We start from the raw sequence: 16,168 nt of genomic DNA, 5'->3' as shown, positions 1-16,168 counted from the left end.
TAATTTTTCATTTTGGGGTGAACTAACCTGTTAACTTCTGACCTGGTGCCTAGTCGTACTGTAGCCTCAGACGAAACACCCACTGTCTGTTAACACAATGCATACTGAATAGAAAAAGAAAGGAAAAAAACTCTCTTAATCTGGCAAGGTCTAATCTGATTGTCAGGTTTCATGGAGTTTTCAAAATCAGGATGCGTATGTTTTGTATAGTCCCCCCTAAAAAACAAAGTCATGCTACCGGTAGCGATTTTTTAAAGGAATAGTTCACCCAAAAATTAAAATGTACTCACTCAGGCCATCCAAAGTGTAGATGATGTTTGTTGTTTCCTTAGTGGGAAAAAAAAAAGTATTACAAACATGCAGCTTTTCAGTTTCACAAGATTACTTGATGGACTGGAGTGGTTGTGGCATTACTTGTGGATTATTGGGATGTTTTTATCACGCTGTTCTGGCCGGCACCCATTCACTACAGAGGATCCATTGATGAGCAAGTGATGGGAATGCTACATGTCTCCAGATCTGTTCTGATGAAGAAACAAACTAATCTACATCTTAAATGGACTGAGAGTGAGTACATTTTTCAGTAAATTTTCAATTTGTGTGAACTATTCCATTATTTGATTTTTTCCACCAACAACTGTTCTTAGATTAGTAACCAAACACATTTTCATTTGTGACACCTTAACCTGTATTAATGTTTGTGTTAATTCATTCATTTTTTGGTAAGGAATGTCAATAAAGTTTCAGGGTGAAAAGTTGCTATACATGATTCTGTTTTAAAACAGCAAAGGTTTTCTATAAATGGTGGTTCAGGATACGAGGATCTTTATTTCTCCTAAATTTGTTTTTGTCTCTAAATGTGCATTCTGCCTAACATGTCTATAGGGAAATAACTTTTCATGAATGTGCTGAAATGGTCTCCATATACTCTGCCAATACAAGACATAAATTGCTCTTACAGATGCTGACCAGTGAGTTTTTCTGATAAGTGTTGCTTTGTGCTGCCACAGGAGTGTCTTTTTATGCCGCCGAAAACAGTGACTGTTTAACTGTTGAATAAACTATCAAATGCAAAGGTGAGACTGATATGAGTTAAATGTGTAGATTAACAGCAGACATCCTCATATATCTGCTGTATTCTTTGTGTTTTACTAGAATGATAAAATTATCTCATTTATTATCTCCTGAAGGTCTTCAGTGTGAAAGGTCACTGGAGCAAATTAACATCTAAAATGCCCGATTAATAAACATATGCTGATGAGTGTGACAGCAATAACATGTTCAAAAGTTTTGAACTGAATAAATTTCATTGATTTCACAATGAACATTTATGCTGATTCTAAGTAACTGGAATATTGTGAAAATAGTTGGAATAGTTATTGTGAAAATATGATCATTTAAATAAGATCAAATAGATGCAAATATTTAATAATATACTGTACCATGAGTGCAGAAATTTTACCTTTTTCTAATCCATGTCTGAATTACAAGCATGAAATGTATTAATTTATATTAGTAATCCAAATTTGTTTGTGTGTGCAATTTTATATCCAATTCAAACATAAAATACATACTTCAGGCCTTAATATGTTTCCAGTGTTTATCAACATTTAATGCATTCAATTAAAATGAGAACCATTAATTGACTGACAGCTCTGTAGCTAAACACACAACTACACACATTTTTGTGCTGATCAGTCTAAGGTCTGATCTTGTTTCTCTCTGAAGAGATACATTTAAACGTTTGTTGTCCTGTTTCACTTTTATCCATGTGATATTTCATGTTTAGACTCTGCTGTCACATGTTAAACCTGGAACATAACGTAAGCTTGGAACCAATCTAGTACAGCCTTGGAGGTTAAAACCTGCTTCTGGTTTGCAAAATCCACTGTTATTATTTCACAGCATTAATATACACAGGGAGTAAAAATGAACAACACTGTTGCAGTAAACACCACAACTCTGCAATTTAAACCTCATTAGGGAAACAGGGACTTCCTCCCAAGTTCTTGTGCCAAAACATCCTCTTTGGACATTTGAAGACAATAAGTTTTTTATAGGTCAATGTGCGTGCACTATAAGTGCGTGAGCTATTTGCCATTGTTTTTTTATTTTACATGCATTGTTGGGTGCATTGGCCTATTCACACCAAGACCACATACAGTTAGTTGCATATGTATTTGGACACAGGCACAATTTTGTTATTTTAGCTGTTAACCAAAACTTATTCAAGTTACAGAACAGTTTGAACTTTATATTTATCAAAGAATTCCATGTCATTTTTTAAACAGGAAATCAGCATATTGGAGTGATTTGTGATAAAGTGACACTGAAAACTGGAGTAATGATGCTGAAAATTCAGCTTTGCATCACAGGAATAAAGTACATTTTACATAATATTGAAATAGAAAACAGTTCAGTAAATTTATTTTTTTGTATAATATTTTGCAAAATGTTGCCAACTCATGCAATTGACATTGTTTTCATGCTCTTACATCACATATCCATTTTCTCACGCAGTCTAAAGCACCATCGGTGAAAACTGTAATAATAGGATATTGGCGAAACAGATTTGGTAAAGGCTCCAGTACGTCTTTGAGTCTGCATTCTAGAACGCGACAAAGGTCGCCATTTACAATGTATTTTTGTAGCATTGAGCAGTGTAGCCAATCACAGACACATCTGTTAATTTTCTGAACACCTGTGATTGGCCATTGCGTTGAATTAGTCAGAATTCACTCGCAACTAAACGCTCGTAAATCCTCTCATTGTAACAAATTTTAGATATGGTAAATAAGAGCATCATTGATCTATAACAGAACACCTCCGCAACAAAACGGGAAAAAGGCGACGAGACTTTCCCAAACCCCAAACATCACACGATTCACAACAGGTAATCACAAAGACAATGTATACCCGACGGCAAAACAAAGTCTTAACAACGGTAACGAGAGAGGGCTTGCGTAGTGTTCAAGAGACCACACCCATGATAGGTTAAATCGGGGAACTAATAAGCGGGAGCTTAACGCACGACAGCTTTACACAACCCCCATTATGAGAGCATCCTATAATGCTCATTGCAGGGGCATAGTTCATCACTGCGACAGACTCATGGGGAAATCTACATAAACTTGACAGTGTTGATGCCAGATGTTTGATAGATGGACACCTAATGATCTGTGTATGTAGGCGTTACAACAACGCAATGTTACTACTGTAGAAGAATCCAAAGGTCAGTCACAGTGCCTAGCGGTTTAAACAAAAACGAGCATGTTGCATCACACTTAGCACAGTTGTGTAGTTTTTATGTGTGACTGCCAAAAACAGTGGAATGCGCTTCCAAGTCGCTGAGCGACCTTTCGAATGAGGAGGTGGACATGGCATATTAAGAGGCTCCTCGAGGTACGGCACCAGGCTTCATGTCCTTTAGCGTTATGGTTTGCATTGACTCAATGATCTTGGTTGCGAGTATTTAGGATGAGTGTATAGGGAAGTCACAGAACACTGCGTCTTCCCGTACCACTAGCACAGTAGCATGTTGCCTGATGGCTCACTATTGTCATTCTCTCATGACCTGGTCAGAAAGAAATTCGTAGCTTATCTTTGGGGTACGTCAATTACCGGGGGTCGACAATCAACGGCCATCCTATGTGAACGTTTCTCACTCCTGCAACGGACACACGGGGACTGACAATACTAGTAACAATCCACATAAATAGCCATGCCTGTTTCATTGATGTCGCAAGCTTTCGTCCTTTGGACAGGGCCGAAAATAGTTCAGTGCGTATTTGTACTCGTTGTGAGCAAGAAGAGAGCGGCTTAACACAAAGGGAAGACTAACAGACACAATATGGCACCGGGAGAAAATCTGTAACATAACGTCGCAACAAATACAACCCCACCACCCTCCCACAATGGATATTAGTCCAACTCAATATTGTGGGAGCAGTCTCATGAAATTGACTCGCTAGCTTACTGATACATAATGACACACATCCATGGTCTTCTGTGATCCACTCGTATGGGCCCACATGTTTGATATGGGTAACATTAACAGGAACTTGTTTTTCCAGGGTTCTGTACAGAACTACTGAGCGCACAATGAAAATAGTCATGTACTTGACAAGGACTTTCACCAACGCACTACTGTTTGGTTGGTCTTTCAGGGGACTATAAATCTCACAGAGATCTCACTGTAGTGCAAACAATATTGTTAATTCATGCTTTCACAAGGGTCCTAGTACACTAAATTTATCAACTACAAATGGTAAAATAAAGTGCGCTAGCCGAAAAGCCTAGTTGACATGTGGACCCTGTCTACCCATTGTGAAGAATGTATTATGCAACCCGTTATCGCTTTCCTTATTCAAAACTGTTCTTTGTGGACATTTTGCATGAGCTCGTTCATCATCCGTTCAGGCCCAAGTACTGTTGCCAATTCAACAGTTCACATTATAGCTAAGTACAGTTTCAAATCCCGGATGTGTTTTCTTCTTGCTATCGCTGTCTGAGAGTATGATCAGTGGGAGAATGTAAATTGTTTAAACCTCAAATCCTGTGGGTTTATTTACAAAGATGTCCGCCTATTTGACAAATTTTGCAGTTGCCGATTGTCATTATTTGTATGTTCAGGCTGTTTTATTTCCTATGGAATATCCTTGTTTCACATCAACAACAAACAAAAAACATCTACGAATAAAGGACTGTGTTTTTTTTATGTATTTCAGAAACCGTTCTCAGAAGTAACGAACGTGGGCTCTTTTTGTGTGTTTATTTCCATTGAAAGCCCATGCAATAATGAATTTTTGTACTTTTGTGATTGTTTAACAGTTTTGGTTTGTTCATAGGGACTTGGGATGGACAAATCATTATATGAGGAAAAGCTTAAAACTTACATTGTTATTCTGACCGATGAATGGGTTTAACGAATTGCACATAAGAGTAACGTGCTAGTAGACAGAAATTGTCATTTTTGGGTTGTCCTGTACAGCAAGGTACATGGTTGCGAAAAGCATATAATGTTGACTATATGAGGGTGGTTTACACAGTTGTACTTGACCGAGAAAAGAGAACGCCATTATACCATTTACTCCCTGCGTTCGCTTAGTGTTCACGCTTGTTCCATTGTTTCATACCACTGAAACCTAAAGATGCAAAACAACAAGGCACGAACGCGATGCAGTTCACTTCAAACCGAGACTCAAGATGTCTTAAACAGTGTCTTTGACTGTATACGCTTTGTGAACCTTATGAGAATCAACAAACATTGCTGTGTGCTGGAACCTAAAATGCGTCTCATTGTTATAGTGTGTACATGATGGTATTATTAAACAGCTATATAACCTACAAAAGTGGATAAAACTATGTAAAATAGAAACACAAAAAAAAAAGGGCGAAAACAATGACCAATGGAGATCTCTGACACTGGTACAGGAGTTCTTCCCAATATTATTCTCCTATTACGAGAAGAGCCAGTGTATGCCTTATTCTGTCCTTTTTAGAGTGACATTGATTGAGTGGACATTCCATTTGTTTTGGTTCGTTTAGATGGTCTTTGGTCTGTGTTGCATTCATTATCAGACAGTAGGGTTTGTTAAGACATCAGGTGAACTGAGATGTTGCTTGTTTTTGAAGCAACACTACAGTTTTCGGGAGATCGAGCAGAGTGTCACACTTAACGTATTATAAGAGGAAGCTACACTCGTCGAGCAATACACACCACCAACCAAGTATTGATGTTACCATAATCCAAACATCCAAACCCTTTGCCGAAGTGTGCTACTGCATCTGTGCGTATAAGCACCACACAAGTTTTAAATCTTCCCTTGCGCAGATAAAATCTTGTTTGACTGACGTCTGCGCTGGACTTGGTACTTGATACGTGCGCTGAAGAATGATGAATCTGCTAACGTTTTTCTCAGAATGCCCTGTCACCAGAGAAACAACTTCCACAGCTCACAGACACTTCAGCTGGTAATAAGATTTGCTGAGCGGTAATGGGAAGCTTTCTGGTGGAAGTGTTGTCTGGAGGTCTCGTGATTGCCGGCGTCAAACATCCAATCATGCAGAGATAAGGCAGACTCTGCATTGTGACCTAGCACTAGCCCACACACGCTGAGCCTAGGGGAAAACCCACACGGGTTTTCACTCTGATCGGCTTTATGAACGTAAGAAACGCTGGCATCCACACATGGAGGAAACATCTCGTGCGGGCTGATTTATTCTAGTTTAGTGATTTTTGGGGTTTTGTGTCATCAGAAGGGTCCTCCCTCGATGCTCTTTTAATTCTTATAGGCAAAGATCAAGTCAAGAATGATTTTCTAGATCGCTTAATTAAGTTTGTTGCCTTGTTCACTGAACCACGAGAGACCTTTGTTAGAAGCGTCACTGTTAAGTGTGTCTACCCCCCTTAATCCTCAAAGTTTTGTATTAGGGGATATTAAAACATGCGCACCAACAGGACATGCAGACTGATGCTGAGATTAGTTCATGACAGTGAGAGTAAGTCACAGAAACGTTATAATAAGCAGGCTCAGCACAGCAAATGGACACTATCATCACAGACATGAAGAGTAGGATTTGGGCACTATCTGCGCTTTTCTAAAACGATGATTCTATGTCAAGTTTGAGAAGCAGGATGCTACTATCAAAAAAAAGGGATTGTGTTGCTCCATTTAATCTTGTTAATTGTCTAAGAGGACCTACAAAGTATACAGATATAAACAGATAAACAAGAAATTTATTTCTTCTGTCAATGGGAGTTTTTCTGGTTATGTAAATACACTTAGACCATACACAATCGAAAGAATGTGTAATAGGTGAGTCACTACGCAGCTGAAAGTGAGTACCTGAAAAACTAGACTTTCATCAGAAGCTGTGAGGTCGTAAAACATAAAAACTCAAAATGTGTTCTAATTTTATGACGAACAGTTTTACGCAAAACTTTTTGAGTGAATCCGCTTCAGTTGCTGATTACTATAGTAACTCCATTCTGAACGGATATATAGCTAGATGGTTTTGTTCTTTTTTAGGATGTATTAGGTGGGTTTTTAGGTTGAACTGAAAGGAGAACTGCTGTAACAGCTTGTCCAAACTCCCATGCAGCTCTCCTGAGTGGTTTTGGAAACCCTGCGGCTGGCACCAATTCACGCTTGTACATATTCCTGAGAAATGAACAGACATGCCTCAGAGGCAAAATGTTGGATACATCAGCGTTATTGGTCATAGTATAGTTAAAATCATAAAACAGCAGGGTTCACTCACGGTGGGTCGATTAGACGACTACAAATGATGAATTCTCAGAGGCGCCCACCTAATGTATATTGTCAGGCCAGGAGGAAGTGGGATTCTGTCAATGAATAGGTCTGCGAATGTGCAACATTGTCTTTCCTCAATATAAACCACCAAAGCCATTTATAACAGTGGTTTCTTAACTAGTTATCCGTCGTATAGGGCAAAGATCGAACTAACCTTAGCATAGACAGAATGACATAGGAAAAACCTGACAATATTTGTAAATGCCATACAACGCTCAGCTGAACGTGCATCTACGTGCCTGACACATGAAACACACACGTGGTTAATATTGTGTTAGTTACATTAGCTCTATGTGGTCAAGTGACAGATGATCTAGGCTCCAAAAATAACTGCCAGTTTGATTGGACGCCTTTGACGTCAACAGCAACAGACTAGGGGAAATGTTTTCGCCCTCCCCTCTTTTTAAGAATTTGATCATTCCCAATGAAACAATTTTTAGGGATGGTCTTCTAACCTTCTCAGATACTAGGCTAGTCTGTTAGTCATTCCACGTTTCATCTGGCATAGGACCCCTCGAGTGATTTGAAACCTTGTTGGACCCAAATCAGCTGAGCTGTAAATTGCCATGTGACGAATCACACTGGAAAATTACATCATGACATGCCGATTGACTAATGGTGCTATAAAAACATTGCTATCTTCTACACACGATATTAACTATTCGCCCATTTTCATCCCCTGCAGTCATATATTGTAATCCCTTAAAACTCATCTTTGAAAAATCAAAAATGACAGTATTTCTCATGTACTAAAAATGTGCCTTAAATGTTGCCTCATTAAGTATACGTGGCGCTACTGCATCAATCAGTCACCGTGCCTACCACTCAACTGCAACCAGCACCCTGTTTCCACATGTCACGATCAGTTAAGCAGAAATCACGCTGAAGTAAATGCTACACAATGGACAGTGGCAATCTGTGGATTATGTCATTCATTACAAAAACAAGTCTCCCCTTGATGAAATCCTCCAACATTTTTCTTACAAAATCTCCTTTCAGTTTGTCGACCGGTGTCTTTATGTTTTGCTCTTTCCTCTGCATTCCTTGTTGTGCGCTAAGTCCTACTGTACCTCATCTGCTGGAACGCCACTCTCTTAACGTGTTGAATGTGCGTAGGGACAGTTAGCGGAAGCCTATGAGATTACAGTTTTTTCATAAAAGTCATTTATGAATATGGAATGATTTTTATTAAAACAAACGCCATTTGCTTTCACTTCAGAAGGCCCTTTATTAACCTCTGGAGCCGTCTGTGGAAGCATTTTATATCACCATTTTTGCATTCATTTGCAACCCGTTCACTTCCATTATAAAGTTTGAAAAGAGCCAGGACATTTTTGAATACTAACTCTGATTGTATTCTTATGGAAAAAGGGCAAGTCTATGGCTTGAGGAGAGTAAATCATTTTCCACACACATAATTCAGTGGCATAATTATTTATTCCAGACATGCATTGGTATGCAAATCCCAACAGATGTTCCTCACTGCTGGAATAGAATTGACTAACATCTATTATTGTGGATGGTCCCATAAGAACCTTGATTATGCAGCGATGGTATTAGTTATGGGAGCAGTTTTGACTGAAGTAAGTCCCATCTGTGATAAATGTGAAAAAAATGAAGGTGTTACACTTCTTGCATAAAAGCATGAAATTTGGATACACTATGTCATAGTGTTTTGTGCGGAACCTCTGGACTGCACATTTTGGCAGAAATGGCAGCCATCGGACAAAAGATACACCTTGTGGTAGCCATTAAGGAAACCATTTTACTTCCGCCATAAACCATATTTCTACTCTTGCGATGTCAATATTCTTCTGACAACCAAAACACCGAGAAATCACGAGAAACATGTGATGTTTTGGTTGGTCGAAGGCCACCGCCGTAGAATGATAGCACATTCAAGCAGGTGAACAGTTAATGGTGAGCATCCTTAGCAATGTGTTAGAAGGAAATCTCTTATACAGTGGTTCCATATAATGGCTATATTGATTAATTCGTCCATTCTTCTTTAACTAATATCTTATTCAATATCACAAATAAACAGATTGTTTTTCAAGAATACAATCATATTTTAGAGATTGTAATAATAAAATCAGTGAAATCATTAAACAAAAATTGTAAACCATATTTTGGTAAGAAATACCGTTATTTTTCACATCTACAACCCAAAAAAATATTTCGTCTGAGAACAATCTATGGAACTAATTCAAAAGTTTATACCTCAATTTCCTTTGCTTCTATTATGTTACATTTGTTTTTCTTTCTGTAAAGGTCAGTGGATCGTTTCATTGCACAGCACCCTTGAAGGGCCTTTTCCAAACAAAGGCAATACTTGTGGCAGGATGGATGTGGGGGGTTTTTTTTTTTTCATTGAACTGATTTCGCACTTTCCTGGCTACAGCAGATGAAAACCATGCACTAAACTATTAGTCATGAAGATCTTTTTCTGTCCACATGGAAGCGTTTGACAGGCCTGGTAATGTTTTAGCCTTAACGTTGTTTAGTTTTATTGTAACACAATTAGTAATCTACCAATTTCTATATCTAGCAAATAAGCAGATGGGAGGCCTGATATGCTCTTTACCACAGCATAAAAATGGGCCGCTTGCCATGAATTAGAAAATGACAGTAATTTGCCTCAGTGGTACAAAACATCAACTGGCCTGCAGATAAGCGATAATGATAACCAGTATCATTTAACCCCGGTTGCACACAGACTTGCTCATTAAAATCAATCACGGGCAGAAATATGATGTGCTTAATCTATCAGACCTCGGTTTCATAAGGGCAAGAGCTGTTCCTATCAGAGACTAGCATTATAATGCACCAGCTCATGATAGAGCATTAATAAGCAATATAATAACCTCAAAAGTATTCTGCTCGACAATTCTCTGTGTTGTATCAAATCACCGATAAGTCCATTTTACTGAGGAATTAATAGTTTCATGGTCCTGTAATGGGTTACTGTTCGATAGCATGGGTTAAATATTTAATATTTGGTTTCCTGGACTGACTTTGATGTTACTCACTAGAACATTGTTACATTAGCTATGTTATCAGTTGCAAATGTATTGTAATGCACTTGACAACCGTCAAAGAAGGGAAATATTGAATGTTTCACTTGTACTTTCTTAGCTGTATTCTGGCCTCTTGTGGCCTGATCATGACATTAATTATGTTTTTCTCTCTCTATTTTAAAGTGGTAGTTCATGGGATGGATTTAAAAAATTGTAAATTATTTTTTATGGTTCACATGCATACATAAATTGAAAAAAAACTTTTTCTTTTTTTTTTTTTAAGTGAAATGCCATTTAAAGACTTCCCCCAAAAATAAATTCTGCCATTTTTTACTAAAAGAATGCTGACACTTTTCTTTCCCTAAAAGCAAACGGTGACCAGGGGGATGTCTAGCTCCAAAATGGCATAAAAAGCAATTGTACATTTAACGAAAACATTGAACATAATATTCAATAAGAGAGAACTAATCCTACTGACAGACAGACAGATAGATATCTAGATAGATAGATAGATAGATAGATAGATAGATAGACAGAAAGACAGACAGACAGACAGACAGACCGACAGACAGACAGACAGATAGACAGAAAAGACAGACAGATAGACAGATAGATAGATAGATAGATAGATAGACATACAGACAGACAGACAGACAGATAGATAGATAGATAGATAGATAGATAGATAGATAGATAGATAGATAGATAGATTGATAGATACTCTATGGATGGATGATGGGTGGATGGATGGCTGGATGGATGGATGGATGGATGGATGGATGGATGGATGGATGGATGGATGGACAGACAGAAAGTGTATAGACAGACAGAGAGAAAGATTGATAGATGACAAACAGATAGTAGGTAGACAGGTAGACAGACAGGCAGGTACTGTAGAGGAGAGATATGAAGACAGACAATGGGTAGTGCACTCATATCCTGTAAACATGTCTGTGTTCATTCATGAAGCTTGTGTCTTGCACTGAAGATAACTGAGAACTGCTTTACAAACACAACCCACTCTCCCAGCATGTTTGTGCCTGTCATCTTCACTGCAGTCGCTCTCTAGTCCTATTTAGTTGAGTCTTTACCAGAGTCAGTGGAGAGGAGCAGCATTCAGCAGCTTGTACTGCAGACCTGCACAATGAGAGACAACAGCTGTAAAGAATGCATAGACAAAATCCTGCAAGAGGCTCCGACCGCAAGAAAAGCTCTTCTAGACAACCACAGCAACCTGCACAAAGTGACCGATTACTGTCAGAGCAAATACCTCAGTGTGAGCCATTTTAGTTTTTCTAATACATTTAATTTGCAGTTATATGTTTGATTTTTTTTTTTCACTCCAAATTCTTATTTTATAGATCTCATGGATTTGATGTGTTCTTTATGTTTACATTAGGACTAAACATATAGTATGTACTGATACAAGTAGTCTAGTGATGACATACTTGCTTCTTTTAACTATTTGTACTAGATTTAATAACTGAATTTTATTACATTTGCAAAAGTCATACATGCATCACACTAAAAGTGAAATTCATTTCACAGCTCCATTATATTCAGAGTTATGGATTGTTGAAACACCTTTCTTTAGGCTGTACTCTTTTCAGTCTTTTCAGTCAGCTTTGTGCTGTCTGTTCTGACGGACTTGCATGTCTAAAAACAAGGCTGTGGTATGTATTCCTAGTACTCCATGAAAACCTTTCTTAACATGTTTATCTAGGAATCCATCTCTGTATCCTGAAGGTCTGTTATACTGAATGCAAACATGTTATTTTGTATATCCATATAAAATCATTTTAGGTCTTTATCATTAATGATAATATTCAGTAGTATATTCAGCATTATAGTTATACACTATAATCTAAAAGTTTGGGGTTAGTCTTTTTTTAAAGACAGTAATTCTCAGCAACTCACTGTCATAAGTGACAGTAAAGACATTTACGTATGTTACCAAAAAATTATATCCCGCACATAAATGCTGTTTCTTTTGGATTTTCTATTTATCACAGAATCCTAAAAAACGTTTCCACAAGAATAGTAAAGAGTACTGTTTTCAGTAATAATAATAATAAATATGTTTGAGCACACAATCAGAATATTAGAATGATTTCTGAAGGATCGTGTGACACTGAAGACTGGAGTAACGTAACGATGCTGAAAACCGTGAATGATGCTGAAAAATTCAGCTTTGTTCAGAGGAATAAATGACATTTTAAAATACATTACAGTAGAAAACAGTCATTTTAAAGGGATAGTTCACCCAAAATTCTATTATAATTACTCACCCTCATATCGTTCCAAACCCGCAAGACCTTCATCCATCTTCAAAACACAAATTAAGATATTTTTGATGAAATCCCAGAGCTCTCTGACCCATAGACAGCAAAGGGTCCTAACATTATTTTTGTGTGTTCTTTGCGTACAAAAAGTATTCTCGTAGCTTCATAAAATTACAGTTGAATCGCTGATGTCACATGGTCTATTTTACCGATGTCCTTACAACGTTTCTGGACCTTGATCGTAGTAAATTTGTGTTCATTTAATTTGTGTTCTGAAGATGAAAGGAGGTCTTATGGGTTTGGAACGACATGTGGGTAATTACTGACAGAATTTTTGGGGGAACTAACCCTTTAAATTGTAATAATATTTAACAATATTGCTGTTTTTACTACTATATTGTATAAAAAAAAATGCAGCCTTGGTGAGCACAAGAGACTTCTTTCAATAGATATGTATATTCTTTATATTTATTTAGACATGCCTTGGTACTTTATATCTCCATATGCTGTCTGCAAAGGAAGCATTTTTCACACATAACACACTTGTTTGTAATATTCAAACTGCTGACTTGATTAAATGATTAGAACTTTGATTAGATGTGCTCAATTTACACAGGCAGGACTGAGTCCAGAGTTCTTTCAGTCTGTTGTTATTCATAAAAACCTTTATAGAAGAGTTTGAATATTGAAAATGATTCTTTATTTTAACTTTAGGTGGAGGACACAAGAAGTGTCATTGATGAGTCCAAAGCTCTCACCACGCAGGCCCTGGCCAGTGTCACATACCAGATAAACAATCTGGCCACATCTTTGCTGAAAATCTTAGACGCTCAGACGGTTAGCTAAACAGATTGAGTCATCTGGTCAAACTTGCTGACTCTGGTGAGCTCAAGTTATCATCACTTAACGGAAGGCACCAGAATTTCTTGAAATACAGTGCCAGTCATTACTAATGGCAAGTCCGGACAGTGCTGGAAATATTAAAATAATAGTTGGTGCTTCTGAATAAAAGAATAGATCACCCAAAAATGAAAATTTGCTGAACATGCCATCCAAGATGAAGATGAGTTTGTTTCTCCATCAGAATAAATTTGGAGAAATTTAGCCTTACATCACTTGCTCACCAATGGATGCTCTGCAGTGAATGGGTGCCGTCAGAATGAGAGTAAAAAAAGCTGATAAAAACATTACAATAATCCACAAGTAATCCAAACCACTCCAGTCCATCAGTTAACATCTTGTGGAAGTGAAAAGCTGCGTGTTTGTCATAAACGCCATCGATTACAAAAGTTTTGGTCCGTTAACGCAACAAGTTTTCAAACTAAAATGGAGTCTGCAGCATTTTCAAAAGTTTCCGTTTTCAACCTTGTAAACACCAGAGTAGTGCAAACAACTGGAGTAACTGTAGCAAAAGTTATGCATTTTAAAACGAAAACTCTAAAGTGTAAACAGGGCCTAATTGATGGACCAGAGTATTTGTGGATTATTGTGATGTTTTTATCAGCTGTTTGGACTCTAATTCTGACGGCACCCATTCACTGCAGATAATCCCTTGGTGAGCAAGTGATGGAATGCTACGTTTGTTACATTTTTAGCAAATTTTCATTTTTGGTAAAATATTCCTTTAATAGACATACTGTATATTATAATTTTGTCAAAGTTGTAAATGGGCAAAATAACCTTAATGTCAGTACTCACATTCAGACAGTTGGCATGTACAAGGAGAAAATAGCCCGGAAAGAGATCGGCATGTTGACCAAACAGTCAAAAGTTCCCCGGACTCAGAAGGTGGTTCCCCCAGCGAGTGGCCTGGAGCCGTTTTCGTGCATACAGACGGGTTCCCATACCTACACCCGCTTGGACAAACTGGGCCACAGCCAATGGGAAGGCAGCAAAACTGTGAGCAAATATATCTGCAAATACATAACACTTTTTTTATTTACACTGCTGTGTTTTCACTTGTTGTGGTTAAATTAAAAGTAAACAAGATACATTATGTTTTATAAATAATATTAAACAATATGTGATCTAATGTTGGCATCAGACATAAAAAAACATAGCATTCTGTATTTTATATAATATTGTATTCAAACATTTGGGATAAGTAAGTTTGGTAAAAGAGTTTAAATTGTTAGGAAATATTACAGAAAACATTACGACCCCAAACATTTGAAATGAAATATATAGTACTTACTGGTATAAAAAGTATTGATGAATACATATCATTTTAAAAGTATTTTAAATACAATACATATCTCACACAAAGAAAATTTATTTTTATAACATGTGAATTATGTACTTGCATGTACTTATTCCATTTTAAAGAATCAAATTTATCAAACAAATCTATCTGCCAATGTCCTTTTTGACAGTTTTTCATCAGTGGTTATAAGATCACACATATATTTTTAAGATAAGAGTTTACCCTTACTAATTTAAATGATTTGCACTATATTTTCAGCCTGAAACCCCTACTGATTTCATATATTTATTTGAATTTATTATGTTGTGACACCGAAGGAAGAGCCAAAAACAGACAAGGAGGACTCTGTGTCTGTACAGCTTGGCACACAGGAGACCAGCACCTTCAAACTGGTTTGTAATAAAAGGGCTTTTGCTGTTTATATTCAGATTTAGATTTAGTGGCAAAATGTTTTTGATTAACCCACTTGTTGTTGCTGTGCTTTCAGGTCTTTTTTGGGTATCGCAGTTCCTCCTCCATCAGTGCCTGACTGGGTGGGTTCCAGCGCCTCTGCTCCACCTGATCTCTCTCCAGCCTCACCGCCTCCTATACTCATGTCTGACCGATCCCCGTCTCTACCAGCCTATCCTGACCTGTCCATGCTGCCTCCTCCACCTCTCACAGATGAAGAGATGGGAGACGCTCTACCCCCACCTCCTCCTCCCTCTCCTCCTCCCCCTAGTTCTGTGTATGGAGGTTCTTTGGTTCCCCCTCTCACACACCACCACCTGGCCAAAACACCTTCACCTCATTAACTTCAGCAAACCCTCCACCCCCACCTCCTCCAGGTAACATGGCTATTCCTCCTCCACCTCCTCCTCCACCTCCTCAGGGGCAATGTCCCTGTCCCACCTCCTCCACCTCACATTCAGGCCAAGACGACTGCTCCTCCTCCACCTCCTCCTCCTCCAGGCTCTTACAGTGGGTCTTCAAACCTCCACCCGCACCTCCACCTCCACAAAATGCCTCCATGGTGCCACCGCCACCACCTCCTCCTACTAATACCGGAGGAAAATTTATTCCACCACCTCCTCCTCCACCTCCCCCTTTTGAATGTTGATTTTTCAATGTTATTTTTGCATGGAAAAGACTATATGACATTTGATGAGATAGATGATTTTTTAATTCTTTTTATTAAATAATATGAAAAATTTCTTATGAATGTTTATGGTATGAAACATTAAATAAAGACACTGTTTTTGTATAAAGTGTATTACGTAATATCAGACATGTTTTATTCTTTTTATGATGTACTCACAAAAATTGAAGCAAAATATTTAAATTGCTTTATTGTGTGGTTAAAAATGTATA

The 16,168-nt window shown here is 37.8% G+C and overlaps 1 pseudogene; it reads left to right on the top strand.

The window, feature by feature from the left end:
- The first annotated feature begins 11,280 nt into the window (after window positions 1-11,280).
- On the top strand, window positions 11,281-15,902 carry LOC109110476 (annotated as a pseudogene).
- The last annotated feature ends 266 nt before the right edge of the window (window positions 15,903-16,168 follow it).

The sequence above is a fragment of the Cyprinus carpio genome, unplaced genomic scaffold, assembly GCF_018340385.1.
Source record: "Cyprinus carpio isolate SPL01 unplaced genomic scaffold, ASM1834038v1 S000006527, whole genome shotgun sequence".
Lineage (NCBI taxonomy): Eukaryota > Metazoa > Chordata > Actinopteri > Cypriniformes > Cyprinidae > Cyprinus > Cyprinus carpio.
The sequence above is the reverse complement of the archived record's forward strand: the minus strand, read 5'-3'. Positions and strand labels throughout refer to the sequence as shown.